The sequence below is a fragment of the Anthonomus grandis genome, chromosome 17 (genome assembly GCF_022605725.1).
Source record: "Anthonomus grandis grandis chromosome 17, icAntGran1.3, whole genome shotgun sequence".
Taxonomy (NCBI): domain Eukaryota; kingdom Metazoa; phylum Arthropoda; class Insecta; order Coleoptera; family Curculionidae; genus Anthonomus; species Anthonomus grandis.
The window spans coordinates 4,686,551-4,706,486 of record NC_065562.1 but is presented as its reverse complement, the minus strand read 5'-3'; the positions used below and the strand labels follow the sequence as shown (position 1 = coordinate 4,706,486).

At 31.5% G+C, this 19,936-nt stretch overlaps 1 long non-coding RNA gene across 1 annotated transcript; it reads left to right on the top strand.

The window, feature by feature from the left end:
* Nucleotides 1-18,908: 18,908 nt before the first annotated feature.
* On the top strand, nucleotides 18,909-19,265 carry LOC126746248 (uncharacterized). The gene is made up of 2 exons (XR_007663838.1): nucleotides 18,909-19,065; nucleotides 19,119-19,265. It is a non-coding gene; the product is annotated as an uncharacterized LOC126746248 (long non-coding RNA).
* Nucleotides 19,266-19,936: the final 671 nt, after the last annotated feature.

Sequence of the window (19,936 nt, the reverse complement as noted above, 5' to 3'; positions counted from 1 at the left end):
AAACCTGAGTTATGTATAGCTTCCACAATAAAACATTATATTAAAGTTACAGAAACACGCCGGCGTCTTATTAACACACTTATATTAACTCACATGAAACCATACCGCCCTGCATCAACGCAGACAATAAGTCGATGGGTAAAGGATGTCTTGGGAAAAAGCGGGATAGATACAGATATTTTTAAGTCCCATAGTGTACGTCATGCAACCACATCAGCCGCGTTTAGGTGTGGTTTAGATATAGATCTTATTAGAATTACAGCCGGATGGACTGAAAAATCTACTGATTTTAATACATTTTATAACTTGCCTTTATCTAAAAACTCAGCAGATTTTTCAAAATGTATAATAAACAACTGTACATAAAGCTTGTTTATTTAATGTTGTTAATGTAATGTGTGCTTGTTTATGTAATGTTGTTAAATTTATGTAAAATATATTATTATATATGTATGAGTATTACATCAAACTCATATTCATATTATGTCAAATAACCAAAAACCATCTAGTAGTAAGTTAGGATTATTAGTTTTTTTTTTCTTGTTAAAATTTACAAAGAATAGATATCCCTATCTTAGAATTTATTTTGTGTTTAGTTTAGTTAAGTTCTTTCATTACCAAATTATTATCTAGATAATAAAATTTGTTGATTCCGTACAACAATCGCACTTCATTTTATCTACAAACATCTACCAATATACTATCATAGAAGGACGGAGATGCGAAGAATAATTAAAAGATTAATCGACTTACCTGGTAAGGAAGATCAATCTTAATTATTCGAGCATCGAAGTCCTTCTATGATAGGGCCCTCCCCACCCCATAAATTTATCATTTATAACCCTATTTAGTGCGATTTGCTCCGACACTAATGAACTGGTTAGATTACGATCGTACCCGGGGGTTGGGGAATTTTATATTTACTTTACACATTCTTTCAACACAGTGCGTCGCGTAGGTCGAAAATGGAACCTACCAATATACTATCATAGAAGGACTTCGATGCTCGAATAATTAAGATTGATCTTCCTTACCAGGTAAGTCGATTAATCTTTTAATTATAAGAAGGCTTCTGTCCTTCCAGGGTTTTTTTTCTGTTTATGCAAGAATTTTGAGACTGGAATATTGACCTAACCTTTTTTCCTCAACTTTAACTTTTGCTAGTCGCTGGATTACGTGTTAACTGGATACTGTCCTGGATTACCGTATACCAGGGTATAGCTGATGTACCTGACTAAAACTCAGCTACACCTTTTGAAGTGACAACATGGTAATCACCTAGTTCCAGTCGGAGGATTTTTAAGGCCAGTTATCATTTTCTTATATTAACATTCTGTTTAAAACATAATATTCACCAACTTATTTAAAGCTTTTCTACTAATCCATTCAAATTTTTGTACAGTGTGGCCCAAATTGGGTGTACATGTATGGGTATCTTGGAAACTATAAGAGATAGAAAATTGGTTAAATGGGGAAAGTTGTAGGGCATTTAGTTACCAATTTAGTGCCGCTTTCAAAACGATTTTATCTTTTTCCGATTTTAAAATATTTGGAAAAAATCAAAAAGTTGCATTTTTGAAAAAAGGCTGTATTTTTTTATTTTAACGTATTTTTAAAATATGTATAAACATTATTGGCACAACTTTTTAAGGACAACGCATACCTGAATTCAGTTTTTGTTTTCAACGTTTCGGCTCTGATATTCCATTCTCAACTTCTTTTTTTCTTATAGTGGCCATTTTTTTTTGCTAAATTAAAAAAATCTTTTTTTTTCCTTTAAAATGATGTATAACACTATGAAAAATTTTATGTTTACGTCAAAAGATTAAATAGTCTATTTTTCGCTGTTGGCTTTCGAGTTGGCCATGACTTTTATTGGCATTTTGTCGTACACACAATTATTATTAACTTACTAACTTGCTAACATATACTTTTACATAATTTCTAAATAAAACAATTAACTACTTGTAACAACAATATTAAATTAAACTATTCAAAATGACGACCATTTTTGTTAAAACATTTTTCACCTTTCTTTAAAACACTTCTAGTTACCTTGCGCAGGATGTTTATATTATTTAAGACATTCCGAATCCTGTCCTCTGATCTACAGGGCGTCAATTTAAAAAAAAATTACATTTAACTTTAAATAAGAAAACAACTCTTAATAGTTATAAATAAAAATCCAAGGGTCATATATAAATAATCAGCATTATGAAGTTTAAATAACAATATTCTATAGAAAAACAAAAATTAATATACCGGATATGTTTATGTTGTTAAATTACCGGATATTGCCTTTTTACAGACATATCTGGTATAGACATATCTTTTTGCCCAGTTGTCATTTAATAAAATATACGAAATTAAAATACTTTTTTTAAGTAATAATAAAAACTTGTAAATACCACTACTTGAAAAACGGGTATAGGTGCTTATGCAGGGTGTTATAAAAAAAAGGTTTAAAACACTGCAAAAAATCTATAAAAGTAGTGTTAATGCATCATTCATTTCAAAATTTACTCCATTTCGCGCGAAATATGTACCACATTTTTCTCCCATTATCTGGGCATAATGTGCAAGGTGGAAGCACTTGTCCGAGAGAAACTTAATCGGTTAAGTGCCCATTTGAGTAGTGTGGTACATTCGTTTTCACAATTTTGTTCCTAGTACTTGCGTTAACAATTACTTACAATTTTCAAATACAGTCCACAACCTTTTTAATTTTCTATTTATGCGTTGTCATAAAATGGTCCATTCGAACCTGATTTGAATTAATTTTAAAAAGATATTTCATATTCCTTTTATTTAAAAATTCAAAGGCCGCTATCCTAATTCCTTTCTTCTTACTTTTCATTCACAAAATTTTGCAATAAATCGAAATACTATTCGAAGTAGAAACTCGTTCTCGTCCTTAGAAAACACCATATTATTTCTTTTTTTTCCTTATTTCATTTTTCAAATCCATTTATAATTTAATATTTGGCCGTATCGCGTCGTGCAACAATACAAGATATTTCTATGTAAATTTATTTTTACTCAGGAATTTCAGGTACCCAGCAAGTAACATTCAAATAACAACATTCGTAAATAAGCAAGTATTTATTTGACCTTCTTTTCATTTAATAATAAATAATTTAGTCCTGGCCCAATAAATTTGTTTTTGTTAAAACTCCATTTTGCAGTAATTTATAAAATTAATTTTTCTGCATTTTTTAACATTTTTACCTATAACTTTTCTTCAGTAGTAGAATTACAGAATTTTATACCATTGGGGTTCAGTCATTACAAGACGCCACAAAATAGGGTTAATTCAAGGCTAGGTATGGCGATATTCAAAAGATTTTTGATAAATTTTCTGAGTATCATAACGAAATTATTATGAGAAGAGATGATTCAGAATTTTAAGTTTAAGATAAAATTCAAAAGGATACTGAGAATTTTTATTACGAGGGTCTTTCAATTTACTATAATAGCTGCGTAGAGGAACCTTCTATTAATAATGTTGGGGACCGTTCAATTAACGTAGAAGCTACTGCAAAGCTTCCACCAATAAGCATTCCAAGCTTTAACGGCGACCAAAAAATTTATTAAAGAAAAAAAAAATTAAATAAATACTACGCATATATAAATGTAACGCAAAATATACAAAGCCCTGTTTTTTCATTCGAGGCTATAGTTGTATCGAATTGCTGCACAAATATTCAATATTTTACTGTAAAAGAGCGTAATTGGGTATATTTGGAATGATTATCTTTACCTGATAAAAATTATTTTCGTTCTGGTCCAGTGGATCTTTTAATAAGAGCAGAGTTATCCACTCACATACTTATAAAAGGGCGTGTTGTTGGCAAAGCCGACGAACCTACGTCCATTGAAACACTCTATGGCTGGGTTATTAAGCAAAATAAATTATTATATTATGCCTAATTCAGTCACTCACTCATCAGATATGAATATTGACATTTGGATTCCGAAGTTCTGAGAAATTAACAAATTCCATTTAAAACCTTTTCCTCACCTGACAATATAGTGTGAATTATTTTTCATCAAGAGATCCAATCGGTCGGTTTATCGTTTCTCTTCTATTTGAAGACTTCAAATCTGATTTGGGAGACACACAAAAAAGGTTAATAAAATCTCTTGCCCTGTATGCTGCTTACTCGGATTTCATGAAGGAATATTGTTATATGGGACACATGTCCGTGTTTCTTTAAGCAGTCGTTCTTTTCCTAAACCGACCTGTTTTTTGCCGCCTCACTGTGTCTGAAACCGAAGAGTGTAAGCACTAAACTTAGGGTAGTTTGGGATGGGTCAGCTAAAGGGCCTAAAGATATAAGTTTAAACGATACCTTACTTCCTGAGCCAAAATTATAAAAGGATATTACTTTCTTACCTTTGACTTTCAGATTAGATCCTATTGTGTTCATTGCCGATATTAAACAAATGTTTCGAGAAATTTCAGTTTCACCTTCCCATAGAGATTTTCAAAAAATTCATTTGAGATTTTCTCTAGATAAACTGTTACTAGAATATGCATTAAATACAGTTACTTTTGGACTTGGTTGCAGTCGATATTTGGCGTACAATTTAAGAGTTAGCTTTGATAGAACAAGCCAATTTTCCAGAGGCTAGCGAAGTGCTTTTAAATCAAGTCTACATTGACGATCAAGTTGCTCTTTCACTGCAAAAAGACCTTCTTAAATTATTAAATCGAAGAGGAAAATGGGCTAGTAATATGCCAGAAATACATTCAAATGTTCCTAAATCTGATTGTCAAAGTTCTCTTTCCTCTGGTAAGGAAGAACCACAATTTCAAGTCTTAGGACTTGTATGATATCCAAATTCAGAAGTTATTTAGTATAACTGTCAAATTACTAACAGACCTTTAACTTAAAGGAGCATTTTGTCTGATATAGGGCGCATTTTTGACCCTTTGGATTCTTATGTCCTATTTTGTTACGGGCAAAATATATAATGTAAGGCATTTCATTATATATTCTGAAAAAATTATTGTTTCATGGCAACAATTAAAATCTGAGCTCACAAATCTTTCTGAGTTTACTCTTTCGTGGTGAGTTTGGGTCGATAGTTTCAAAAGATGTGACATCCACAATTGTCTATGCAGCTGTTAATGCTGATTTAATTTTCTTTAAAAAGGAGGTCTATTCTAGTATATACTTTTGTGACCAAATAACTTGTTGGATCGATTCGCAAGTTGTACTTGCTTAGCTAATAGATTCTACAACCCACATACAAGAAATTACTCCTCCGGATACATAAAGGTATATTCCTTTCTCTCTAAATGCAGCACATTGTACTTCAAGAGGATTAACACCCTCTCAATTACTTTTACATAGTCTGTGGTGGCATGGCCAAAATTTCTTTCCTTACCTTAAAAGGAATGGCCAAAATTTGCTGATACTAACGACGAGTATATTTCTGAAATTATTTCTATGGAAGAAAAAGGTTTAGTTTTACGATTCAATACCTTAATTAATTTTTTTAGTTTTTTACAAAACTTTTCATCAATCATAAAAATTCAAAGAATTTTATGTCTTTGTTTATAAGTTCACTGAAAAAACCTCAGAATAAGTTTAAAAACCCGATTATTTTAAAGGAGATGGAAAATAGTTTGCTGTGTTTAATACCAAGCCTTTTCGCAAGCTTTCTCTTTTTCTAGACTCGCAAAGTCTTAACACAGCGAAGTGGTTGTTTGCAAAAAGCAGATTATTTATCTTTTTCCGCACAGCATCCATTACTACTGCCTAGTTCACACCATTTAACTAAACTAATTATTGAGTCTGCTCATAGGCTCCTCATTACATCCTCAGAAAAAATGTTTACATAACTTACTGTTACATTACAAAGATTCTTTCTAATTGTTTAAGATGTTTCAGTCCACCTTTTTTCTATCCAGCTTCTCCAATGGCTGTTAATGAGTTATAGAATATCAAGGTTTAAACCATTTTCAGATGTTACTGTCGATTTACGTGGTCCTTCGGTTATTTTCCATATAAGAGAAGCAAAGGTATTTAAATCCTATATTTGTATTTTTGTTTGCACCGCTACAAAAGCGACTCACAAAATTAACACAGGAACTTTCATCAGATAGTTTCATTGCAGATTTTCGTTGGTTTATAGGATGCAGGAGAAATTTATTGGTATGTTATTAAGATAACGGAAACAATTTTGTGGGCGCACAAAATAAATTTCGAGTGCTAGCAAAACTAACTTCTGAGACTTTGACATTTCACTAGGATTTTAGCCCTTCTACAGAGGCAATTTGTCAGCACGAATTGTTTATAACACAATATAAAGTCTAAAAATTAGTCTAAAAATAGACATTAAGGAAAGGAGTGATTTTGAATCGTAGGAAGAATCTGAAGTATCAGAATTTTCTTGATTCCCAGTTATGTTGATTCCGACACAGACTTTTAAAGAAGATTTACTTGAAGAACGGAAAAGGCCCAACAATCAAAACTATTTTGATGAAACTCTGTCCCAATTTAATAGAATAGAATTTCTCGACCATTTTAAAGTAAGCCCTGAAGTATCAAATAATTACACAATTTTAAACTCTATTAATAATATACACCTATTTTAAGGTTGTAGTGTACATTTTTTTGTTTATATTTGATTTATTTTCCCATTTCCTACTGGGATAAAAAAGTGAGGTTAATAATCTTGTTCTTCTTTTTTTTTTTTCAATATGGACTCCCCGTATTTGATGTTCGCACAGACGTTTTCAAATCGATCAGAGGTTGTAAATATTTTACGCATGCCCATCGAGAATAGTTTGGAAACAGTTTCAAACTTGTAAGAAAGTTACAGTGACAACAAACCTTAAATCTAATCGAATACTCATATACGAATACGACCATGCCCATGCGAGGATTCGAACCTGAAGACCACATGTTCACGATTGCATCGTGAACATTTTGCCCACGGTTCCACCGGGGTTGGCTAGTAAAGTATTTTCTAAAGTTGTATCACTGGACATTAGGTTAACGTGTCTAGTGTTCAATTTCTATTTAGGCATTTGAACATATTTTTGTAAAGTAGTGGGGTTGTATAGGAATTTAGATTTGACTAGGTTGCAGGTATTATATGGCTTGCAATGATAGAGGAATTTTCTAGGCATGGGAAAAATTTAGATAATATAATTTCATTACCTGCGCTGAAGTGGCATTTGCATGGAAGGAAAATGTGAAGTTGATAAAGAGTTGACTTGCTAATGTTGTCTCTAATTTCTGAGGCTCATTTTTGTCACAGTGTATAGTCATGTCCTTTTTTGGGTGGGTTATGACGTAGGTTTTGCCTTTCGTTTCAGATCTTATGATTCCTATTGCTGAGTGGCTGTCCACTGGGCAGTATCCATTTAGTTCCTTCAGTTTTGCTCCTGTTTAACTATGGGAATGGCCAGTCTTTGTTTTGAGTTTGCGATTTTTGACTCGAAGTGTTTAAGATCCTTCTTTAAAACTTGTGAGTTTACGATTCCCGCTGGTATTTTGTGGTGTCTACTTATAAACGAACAAATGCTTTACTATAAATAGGATAAATGAATTAGGCAAGACATTCTTTAAAGAATTAACTTTACTTAAAGAATACTGGAGCGTAGAACCATTGAGAAGCAGCGATCAGTTTCAAGAGGACGGAGAGACTAGATTTTATAGGTTCGGGATTATCTTGGTATTGCGAAGTTACTTTGCAAAATTTAATGGTCGAAATCTGAGATAATGAGATCAAGAAAGAGCTGGATGAACTGTTACAAGAACTGTCTGATACCGTAAAACAAATTAGTGAAAACTTCAAGCACTTTCTGGACTATGAGGAACTAGTTGCAGCAACATTTGCGGACCCAGAGCTTAGATAGAGAGTATCCATGAGATTTACCAAACAACTAAAAAACAAGGTGGCAGACACGACAAACAAGAATTTATAAGGTGAAGGTAAAAAAAGGTATTATTTCTCCAGAAAATTTCTATTAGTTCTGCGCTCCAGTATTCTTTAAGTAGAGTTAATTTTTTGAAGAATGTCTTGTCTAATACATTTCTGCTATTTATAGTAAAGCATTCGTTGATTTATAATTTACTGCATCTAAGATTTCCCGTATTCTTTTGGCGTCATCTATGTCTTCCATTTTTCATTTGTCAGTCCATTTCGTTTCATACTTCAATAATAGTGTCGCTTCATAAATTCTTATTGCAGGCAGCGTTTTTGCGATATTTTTCCGCGCTGACTTCTATTCTGTAGTCTTGTTCTACCCTCGTGTTCTTTGCATGATTTAGCGCCATTGTAAATAATCTAATAGATGCATTGAAATATTTTTAGATTATGTTAATTACCTTACCATTTTTTTTTCTTTTAACTACCACATTCTTGTGACCAAAAACTGACTTTATGTTTGTAGTTTGCATATTTTTATTTATGTACCTATTCTTTACGGGCTTAAAGGTTTAGAAAAATATTTGAATTATTATTTATCAATTTATATGTATACTATCAATAATATATACTTTATTTATATCTATTGGTTTCCTTAAGTCTAATATTAATATTTTACCTATGTATTTTTCTCTTGATATACTAGGCACATACCCATAGGTTTAATATAAAGATTATTTTATTTTGTATGTGATGAAATAAAATATATTTATGCATATAAGAAAACAATATTGGCTTATTGTATTTCATGTATGTGGTGTTATTTCACCTTTATATAATATGTGCACATTATATTTGCTACATAGATTTTGTTTTTTTTGCTTTGAGAACAATAAAAACTAAATTAAAATAAGGTATTTCGTCAAGAATGTAAGTGTATATAGAGTTTCGTTTTCTATACCCTAAGTACTGAATAACTGTGTACAGTCTTCGGCTCAGAGTAATTGGACTATATTATTTCTCCGATCAAGGAGTTGGTACTTCTAGGATCTTTGTCCTGCCATGAGAACCTAAATTTTCCTTGTAAATAAACTCTTCTGGCATATCATTTTTGGCTCGTCGTCTTTCTCCAATGGACATGCTGTCTGGATCTGATATTGCCTTTATTATTGTGTTGAATCGTTTATCCTTTCTTTCTAGTTTAGCAATGTCGTCAGATTGTAATAGGAATGTGGGGTCTCATCAACATATCCTACTATATCCAACGTTGATTGTAATACTGGGTACCTAGTGAGGTCTTCATATTTGTGAATTACTCGTCTTTTATAGATTATGGTGTACTTGAACTCTGATAGCTTTATCAACCATCCTGCTAGCTTGGGATGGATTTTTCAAGGACTGCAATTAACAAAGTGCATGGTGATGGTTGACTATTTCAACAGGCTTTCCAATGTATTAAATATGTTAAATACGTTAGTGCCCAAAGACTCATGCGGGCATAAGCTATAGGGCGTAACTTTTGCTCGTCGTCTTCCTGTAGTAAAATACCGCCAATATAATTTGCATAGGCGTCCCTAAGTTCACTAAGCTTCTCTGGGTTGTAATGAGCCAGGACAGCGGCTGTTATAAGATTCTCTCTAAAAGTTTAAAATGATTCTTGCTGCTCTTTATTTCATGTGATACTTTGATACTACTTTATCCGGTAATTTTTAAAAGTGACTAGTGCGTTACATAGTTCAAAACTCATATAATTGTATTTCCCAAGATCATGACCTTGCCCCTGCCAGACCTACCAGAATCCGGAAAAGATGTTCAGAGACGTAAAATATTTGCTTTTCCCGAAGTAAGTCATAATGTCGTCTATGTTTGGTATTGGCCAATTCGTCTTTTTTAGCATTCATTCGGTTTTCTGTAGTCTACGCAAAATCTCGTTTGTTCTAATTTTTGGTTCTAATTTTTGTTCTAATTTTTTGACATTTCCTTAATTTGCTGCTCTATAATTTCTCATTCTTTTTGAAATAATCTCTACGCTTTTTCATTTATTGGCTCTGAGTCATCTATGTCTATGTCGTGGTCCACTAAATCCGTTTTTCCTATATGCTTTAGACTTTGGAGATTTGGAAAATACATCCATGAATCCTTCAAGGAGTTTCTTAAGCTGTGCTTTTAAATGGGTGTCTCGGATGTGACTGATTTTGTAGTCGCCCATTGTCATCTGTTCTTGATCACTTTCGTCCTGTTCAATGTAGATCATTAAAGAATTTACTTAGTTATACATGCAGGGTTTTTGCAGGTACTCCAGTGTCATACTGTTGAGTTTCCTTATTGGGTGGGCTTGCCTTGTTACAATATTCATCACAAGTTGTTTTCGACAAAATGCGGTGTTGAAGTACAAGTTATCCCTTTTGGAATTAAATATGAGTCATTTTGTGTAAAAGGTATACCCAATATTTCTTTCGATAATTTGTTGTTACTTGTACCCGACCTTCCGTACAGGGTGGTCTGCTATTGCTGCTTATCGTGTTTGGGGACGGCTGCCTTGTCGTAAACTATATGGTGGCCCTGAAAATCACCCGTCTCTTTCCTTGTGCCTTTTATTTCATGTATTAAAATTTTTGTCATGATTCCTCCTATATCGGCTTATGATACTATATTTATATTTGTAAGGAAATCATTTATAAGCTGATGCAGAAGTCAATGCTATTATCCACATCTTGAATCATCAGAAAGTTCATTGGAAACGCAGATATCATCAATTAGTTTAAAAAACATCTCACGTACTCTTAGTCCAAGTTTATTATTTGTTAATAAAGGTTAAAAACAGAGTCCGATAACACGCTAATGACGAAATGACTCCATCACAGCTTCATCCTTTTAATATCTGAGATATCTGGGATAAGTAATAATAATAATAATAATAATAATAATAATAATAATAATAATAATAATAATAATAATAATAATTTATTTCTCCAATATGTCCTGGAAGAGAGCGATATGCTTTAATATCTCTAAGCTGAGGACCCTTTTTAAGAAAAGCTATGTAGAGGTATGCGAAGGTTGCCCTAGTGATAATTTACTTATGGTAAAATGAAAATCCTTCAGTCTCACTCCACTTATTTATTAAACATTTAGTTAGGTTAAAATTCCCTACATGTCTCGGACACAGTGGTGTCCATCATCAGGGGGTACTAAAAGGAAATAGTTCCGAACAAAAGATAAACAGACACAGAAAAAAAAATAAAAATTAATATAAGGTACACTTACAAAGGTCTAAAATTGGTAACAAGCACACGCCCCAGGGTTTGAATACATATCAAAAACCCTCTATTTAATACTATTGTTTTCAATTTTAATTTTTACTTGTTTACATTCAGGAGTTCTGAAAGTGCGATGGTACCTGATGGGGTGTTACTACAATTTTTTTTTTGTTTTTGGTAAAAGCAAGGAGAAAGTAGAAGGTTCATAGAGAACATATTAGATGGTGCAGTTAACAAAATGATTCGTACGCTGTGGAGAAGGAAAGCATATGACTCCACTGAAGTATGGACTATTTCTTCACTAATTGACTTATGTCCACTTTAATATCGTTCATTTCTTTGAAAAAGAACAGGTTTTTTTTAAAAAAAATAAGACAAATAAGACCAATGTCAAAAAAAATAACGATGGTAGAGGTAAAACCCCCAATCTCAAAAAGTATAGTCTACAGCTAGTTCTGGCTGAAAGACCAAAAATGCAACGGATGAATCGCTTCTGTGCTCTAAAAATAGAAACTGTCTCACTCGAGGATCTCCAAAATAAAATGCCATAATTTAAAATAGTCTAAATACAGAATTAATTGTTTTACTTACGTTATCCCGAAGTCTACGCATCAGTGCACAGTTACTAGTAAGTTTGGAAAGTCTGTCAATGTCTTACAATGCTGATTCCAATGCTGGTCATCTTGACCCCAACGAATTTGAAGGCTACCGCTGTTGGAATGTTTTTTTATCCACTTTGACATACGATGGATTTGACTTTTCTAAATTGTATAATACTATTGTTTTTTCTGTATTAAATTTTAAGAAGTTTTTTATGCACCAACTCCTCGTGTCATTCGCTGCACCCGAACAGGCAATAGACAAGTTACCCACGGAGCTAGCAAACAATATAAGAGACATGTCATCAGCATATTGGCACACATGACCCCTCAACAGATCCCTAGATAGTCCATTTACATATAGAACAAAGAGAAATGGCCCCAAAATTTACCCCTGTGAAAGTAAGCTTTCTGAGCAACAGGCCATGATTTATCATGTCAAAAGCTTTGAACAGATCAAAATATACGGCAGCAACTTTATGGTTGTTATCGACTTCTTTAATAATATGGTCTATTTTTCCATATATTGCCAGCTCAGTCGACCCAAGAGGCACAAATCCATACTGATGTTTAGACAAGACCTGACGCATCTTCAGAAAATCAAAAATTCTGTTATAGAGAGAGCTCTCTCAAAGATTTTTGAGAAAAAGGTTAATAGGGATATAGGTCTGTAGTTTTGTGAATTTTTTGCAATACCTTTTTTGTAGATAGGGTAGGTAATTTTTTTAAGCCTATTAGGAAAAACACCTATAGAAAAGGTTTTATATTATTCAAGGGTCGATAAATAAACTCAGCTACACATTTACGTATCCTCATCCAGTCCACATGCATTCTTATTTCCCAGATTCATTATGAGCCAATAAATTTCTTGGTGCTCTACTGAGTGTAAAAATATTGTGAGAAAATTGTTATTCATTTGAGGGAAGCTTAAACCGTTAGGAATGCTACGAAGATTAATTTGGTAATTAAATATATCTGCAATTTCCTTAGGGTTATTTTTTAGTTTATTTTCTGACTGAATTGTTATGTTATTTTAGGGTTTTACTTTGCTGGTAATTTTATTAAAAATATTCCCGAAAAAAAAGAAGCTGTCTTTAATTTATTTTTAAAATTTTCAATTTCATTTTGATTTATAGCTCTTTTATAATCAATTAAGTGTTTCCTATATGCTTTTCTTTCTTCTTTATGTTCCAAATAGACTTGTTGACTGTTACTGTATATACTTTTACCAAACATAAAAAATCCTTGATATAAGATAAGTATTCTTTAATATCTCTATTGGCCCAGTTTTCCAATGCAACCTTAAGCCTACAAGTCTGAATTGAAACCGCCCTATCAAAAACAATGAGAAAATATACTTTAAAAGCAATCATACTTTCAATCATCAGACCCATACGTAGAATAAGCTACCGCCCATGATTCATTATTAAAGTGATATCTAAAAATTAAAATATTTAAATCAATAAAAAAAACTTAAATAAAAAAAAACTTTTTTTTTGTAGAAATTAGCTTTAGACGATTTCTCAAAACCTTAATTTTTATCTCTTGGCCACAGTGGTCAGAAGTATATGATTAATAAATAACACAAGTAACTGTTTCAGGAATTGTAAATTTAAGAAAATATTATCAACACGATTAGACAGAGTAGAGGATGTTGGTATGATCCTCACCATTCCCCCCACAGGAGAGATCATAACATATGAGCCAAATAGTTGTAACAGACAAAAGGCAGTATCATTCTCGATTGCACAAATAATATAAATATCTTCACACGTTTTTAAAGGCTTATTAGTTAAATACATAGAATTTAAAATTTCATTTAAATGGGACATGAAAGCATCAATATTACCTGTAGGAGATCTATAAACACATACCAAAACTATTAAAGTTGAATGTACTTTCAGTTCAAATATACAACATTCAAGTTCTTTTTCTACACATGGCATCTATAGTTTAATTTTTATAATACAATTAGATCAACTTCATTTGGTAAGTAAACCAGTTCCTTAAACTGGACTTACATCTCTAGAAGAATAATTTTGGAGTGATTAACCATTTAAATGTAACCTTGTGATATTATCATTTTGCAGCCAGTATTTGCTAATACACAAAATTTCAGGAGAGAGTTGTGACAGCAAAACTTTGACTTCTAATACTTAATTATTAATACTCTACTGTGTATTCAGATGGAATTTGACTAGTTCGCCATCTGCTATATTTCCTGCAATTGTAGATTGAGGAACTGTGATAGACAGAGTGGGGATACTACACCCAAGGTTCTAATTTGAGTCAATATTTAATGAATCGGACGCTTTTCTAAAAAATTGCACCTCAGAGAAAAATCGAAACGGTAGAAATCCACTCCTGCTGGCAGGAATAATTTACCATAAACCATCCCCTTCAGATCATGATTCACTCCAACCATAAAACAGTTAAATCTGGCATCGATTTTCGGCTTACACTGTTTTACCTCTATATTGTCTGGGTTTAAGTTCCCTTTTTTGGCTAATAAGTAAATTTAGTTTTTTTATAAATAGCCATATCTGTTTGTTTTTTTTTCAGCCTTAAAATCGCCATCCTCATCATTGGTGCCAATTTACTTTTGTCCCTTATTTCTCGTTAGAAGATCGTTTCTTTTTCAGATGTTTTCGATTTCCTGTTCGTTTTTGTTATTCTCCGACTCTGAAGTGAGATTATGCTGGCGGTTCCATCCTCTCTTCTTTTGTAAGCAAAAATTATCAGTCTCTATTACTGTGTTGCTAACTTCGCCAAGCCTTTAACCTAACACGTGTTCGTTGCTACAATGTTTTGGAACAATTTATCGATAGCGGCATAGTGACATAGCTTGTTTTAGCTGTTAGCCTCGTTGTTTCGTCGTTCGGTACCGTTTTGGTTCCTCGCAACTCTTGATGTGCAGAAGTCGGTGTCGTTATAGATCCACTCGGAGGGTTCGTAAACATTGCTTCTGATGGTTCATCTTTTGTTAGAAAATTTAAAAAAAAGTAGAAAATTTTCCAATGATGGCAGTTTCCATGGCTTCCATCCTTTGTTATACTTTCTTAAACAATTTGTAGTTGGTTTCTCTTTCTACGACGGCTTTTTTCAAGTTCGTCTTTTAGCGCTTTTTTCGAGCAAACGAAACAAAAAAATAGGGATTTACTACCATTTGCCACTTATAGCCCTGTAATCGTCAAAGCACAGGATTAGTGATAACACGATGCACAGCTTGAGCACTTTACAGCCTATTTTTTAACCCCGGACTTGCATTATTTACACATTTTATTATTCGATTCTTTAAAATTCTTGAAACGCGGTCCCTTTTAAAGATTCATGGAACAATTTAGAAATGTCTTAGAAATTTCTCTCTTTTAGAAATTTAGAATTTTCTACAATATTTTTGTTGATGGAGATCAATAATTTCAAGAGAATACTGCAAGTATACAAGTTCTAAAAAATTTAAACTACAAGAATTTTGATTTACAATAATATAATATAAATAATCTAAATTGCATCCAAATGTAGCTTTCGAACAAGATGAACTGCTAAAAATTATAATTAGAAGAATTATAGATACTATAGAAAAAATAATAAAATAAACGTAAAAAGAACTCTAAATAAATATAACTACGTATATACATTTTTAGAATATTATAGATATTTGAATTTTATACTTGTTGAGGAGCCTAAAGAAGAGCTAATATAGATCAAAACGTTGGCATAAAGAAAAGTTTAAACGGCTTGGAGTTTTATTAATAAATCTAAAACATTAAATACCCATAATACTTTTATAGCCGCCTTTATTTACCTGATTTAGAAAATACAACTAAACATTTTTGTGCGTTTGAGTGGAAGGTATTTTTTAATTAAAGCTAATTCTATAGTACCCCTATTTAAAAAATATTAATAATAAATAAGGACATATCTTAGAAATGTAATTAAATCTAAATAAGTGAATTATAATATACGATACAAAATAGCAAATCAAGGAATAAATAAGTGAGGATACATTGCGAGTATCAAAGTAAAAACACTAACACATGCCAAATTATACTAAAAATAAAGAAAATTTTAAAGTTTAGAATAAAAAAGTATAAAAAAATAAATACCAAAACACATAAAAATTCGATTGATTAACAAAGTGAATAAAATATCTACCATCTGTTTATATCATACTGATATAAACAGCAAATTACATTTTATGTATATAGCAGTTTCTTTTAAAGCTGTTGATTGATAAGCATTTTTTTATATTGCTAGGTAAAACATGATAGCAGTTATCTGCATTATGACTGAATGATCTTTTAAAAAGGGAAGTTTTGTGTTTTGCGATTAATGACGTTGGCACAATCACCAGTGCTCCTATTGTGATTCCAGACGACTTAATAACTTTTCGTGCCTGCACGAAGGTTAATGATTATAAACGAACATATAAATAAGAGTATTTAGGTATAAGGTCGTTTTATTAAGTTCAAAGGTTTTTTGGAGTTTTAGCCACACATCCAGTAAATGTCGTGCAATGCAATTTGTTATTGTTTATATTTTGTGAACGTGGTAAGACAAATAGAGTCAATATCTGTAAGTTTTTTACTTTTTACAATTTTACAATCTTAATCTGTATTTTATAAAATCATCTGTCGCAAAAAATGTTCGTAAATGTTTTTTGAATTATGTAATATATTTTAGAGTCTGATGACGGCAAGAACACTTGCCGGAATGCATCACTTCTAACATTAGGAATGGAATTTTGTTTCTAGAGAAAGAGTTCCTCTACTAAACTTTTCTGTTACATTAACTGTAGTATGACTTTTTTTGAACTTTTTTATTCGCAAATTAGTCTTGATAAGAAAAACTCTTCTATGTTTTGGCAAAATATATGGGGCGTACTCAAAGTAGCAATTCAATGAAATTGCTCAAATTATGTCCATTGCCTCTTTAGTATTTCTCTGTATGTTCTACTATCGTTAGTTCCTTACATCTATCGTTACAATAATAATATTGCCGTTATTATCAAAAATATTTTCGTGGAAAAATGATGTCCTAAATGATAGCACATTATAAACGTAAATGGGAATATTTTTGAACAGTTACTTGACCAAAATTTAAACATCTCGATTCCAAAATTTGAAATAATATTTTTTTCGTTTCGACGTTATGCGTGAAAAAATAAAGTATGAGGTATCAATGGTTTTAGAATATTATTTTCTATTGAAATTTGTAGTGGAGAGTAATATGCAGTGTATTCAAAATTAAACTAATGTAATTTCTAATAATAAGGTCGTCTTCTCTTAAAAAGCCGCGAGTCTAGACTAGTGGCATATAAAATGCAACCATTATTCCTAGCGTTTTAGCTTCTAGAATTTTGCAGATGCTTTTTTTTTACTTTTGTCGAAATTCGATTTTCTTATTCCTAAAGTAACTTTCATTAAAAAAATTTTTCGAAATTAAACAAAATTGATTTGTTCTCGTATTTCGCACAAAATTTTTCCACGTGTTTAGGTTAGTATGGTGTTGTGGTTTATTTTTTCTTCATTAGGTGTACTGACATGCAAGGTGACGGAAAATTTGCAAAAGAGATTGCTTTTGCCTTATTTATGCATTACTTGTGTATTGCAGCACATTTTTTTTGTGAAAATAGTGAGTGCAAATTTAAACGATAAAAGTGGCAAATGGATTTTGAGAAGAAGGAGACAACAGAATATGCAACAAGCTGATTATCATGTAATCTTAAAAAAAAATGCAGGTTAAAGGATAAGATTTTTTTTTAATTATTTTTAAAAATTTATAGTTTCAAATATGCTTTTTATCTTATCAAGACATCAGAGACCAAAGTAAATTACCCAGTGAAGCTCAATACACAGCACTTATCTTATTTTTGGATATACTCCTGACTCTTACTCTTAAGCTGACGGCAAATCTGAGAGAAGAGCAGTTTTAGCAGTTTCATTGCTTGAGCAATTTCAAACAGATTCTATACAAATAGGTCTTTCACAAATTATAGTATGCAAATAGAAAAAATTTACAATTTTTTTTAATATAGAGAATTAATAATAATATTAGATTTAATTAAATATTAAATAGATTAAATAAAAAAGCACAATTTTAAAATTTTTTCAATATGCCTACTGTAGTTTCCGAAACAACCACACTTTTTTTAATAATTTTGAGTGCATGGTATAGTAAAGCGAAATTCAAATTTAACGCCATAATCAAATTTAAAATTATCCGCTATTATGACGTTACAAACCAATTTCATTTCCGGTTGGTATTGCGCCTTGACATTAAGAGGGCGCTGTAGTTGATGTTTCAGTGTTCTATTGACCTTTATGAAGCCTACTCATTACCTCTTAATTTACCGATTTAAAAAATGTACTTTTAACTGTTAAGAGGTTCTTTTTCCTCATATTTGTGTCTCCTTGCGACATTTATTGCGACAGGTTTGTTCATATTTCCTTTTTTTTTTGTAATTGCGGAATATGCTTTTTATCAGCAGTAAAACAGGTGTCGCTAATTTTATTTTATTTTGACTCACACTAGTTTACAGTTAACCATTAGCTAATAATTTTGTAATACTTTCTTCTAATTTGTCCGTTCTATCTTCTTATATTAATTTAATTATGAACATAACCAACCATCTTGAGTATTAAATATGAAGTTATCCTAGTAAGTTGATATAATATAGTAAATAATTAGTGTAATCACCACCCTTTTTTTAATAATAGACCTAAACTTATTTCAGTAATACACTTTTATGTCAGGACCACACTCTTCTTTTACTGACAACTTGCGTTAACTGTTGTTCAATTGTTTTAAATGTAAACAACAAAACTGACTAAAATGTCACGAAACACGGTTCCCATGGAACAAGTTGAAAATCTATAGAATTTTCTATACTGTTTTTGCTGATGGAGACCAATAATTTCAAGAGACTACTGATAGTTAAGGCCAGCGAGTATACTAAAAAATTTATAAGGAATAAATACACAAGGAACACAGTTAATACAAATAAAACTACAAGGAATTTTAATAAAATAATCTTAATTGGGGTCCCCAACCAACAGATTTTTATAATTTTTTTAAAACAAACCATTAAAATAAGCGAAAATATATAATAATGGTAAAAACAACTGAAATTTAAAAAATATTTCTCTTTTTTTTTTTAATAGAGCCAAGCCTTGGCCATGGCTATTTTTGAGAGCAGGTGGTACAAGCAGAGCAAACGTATAAATCAGATGGTAATTATTACAGTGCTTAGAAGCAGAAGACACCTGTATTTAAGTATTGGACCTTTTGGAGAAATGGTAATCGATTCAGCTATATCTGTAAGTGATTATTTTAATTAATACATACATCTACAACATATTAATATTTTTAGCGGCTTAAATTAGCTTATTCCTTTGTATCAGTAATGTCTTGAAGAGGCTCAAAATAATTTGAAAAATCGATGGAATATAACTAGTGTTATAAACTATAATTAGATTAGAAAAGATTAGATATGAATTAAATTAAAAATCAGCATTAATCTGTGTTTTATTTGACAATGTTTTGTTTTCACAATTCATGCAGGCAAGTACATAACATCCAGAAGAACTTTCTTGCAAATTCTTGAATTGGAAATGGTAAAGTACTAAAAATTACATCACAAAACCGGTTTACCACTAACCAAAACTCTTTATTTTACTCTCTATCCATGTTTTGCTAACGATATAGCTAGCATTGTTGTGTCCAATGTTAATATAACCTAATAGTTATATCCAGCCAGACAGCTCAGAGGGCAAAAAAAGAAATCACTTAAGTCTCATCAAAACAACCATATTTAATTTATACCTCAAACAAAGGAAAATATCTCGGAGCTTAACTATTAAGAGCTGTATAAAAATAATCGTTTTAGTGTTGTTCGCGGTTCTCATATGACTGACACTGTGTTATCTGTCACTATATAAAAAGCAATTTAAAATTATTATTGCAACGTTGTCCCGTATTGATTAATAAATGAATTTGAGTTTTACGTTCATAAATTATAACATTCCTCACATGTCCGAAAAAAACATTTGTTTAACTTACAACATTTACAATCTATTCCTAAACTATCTAATCCCTAAAAATCTTTTGATTTTTGAATAAAACGTCTATTGCGTGATACTTTCTCGTGTTTAAATTTTATCTTTCTAGGCACACTACCCGACACTACTC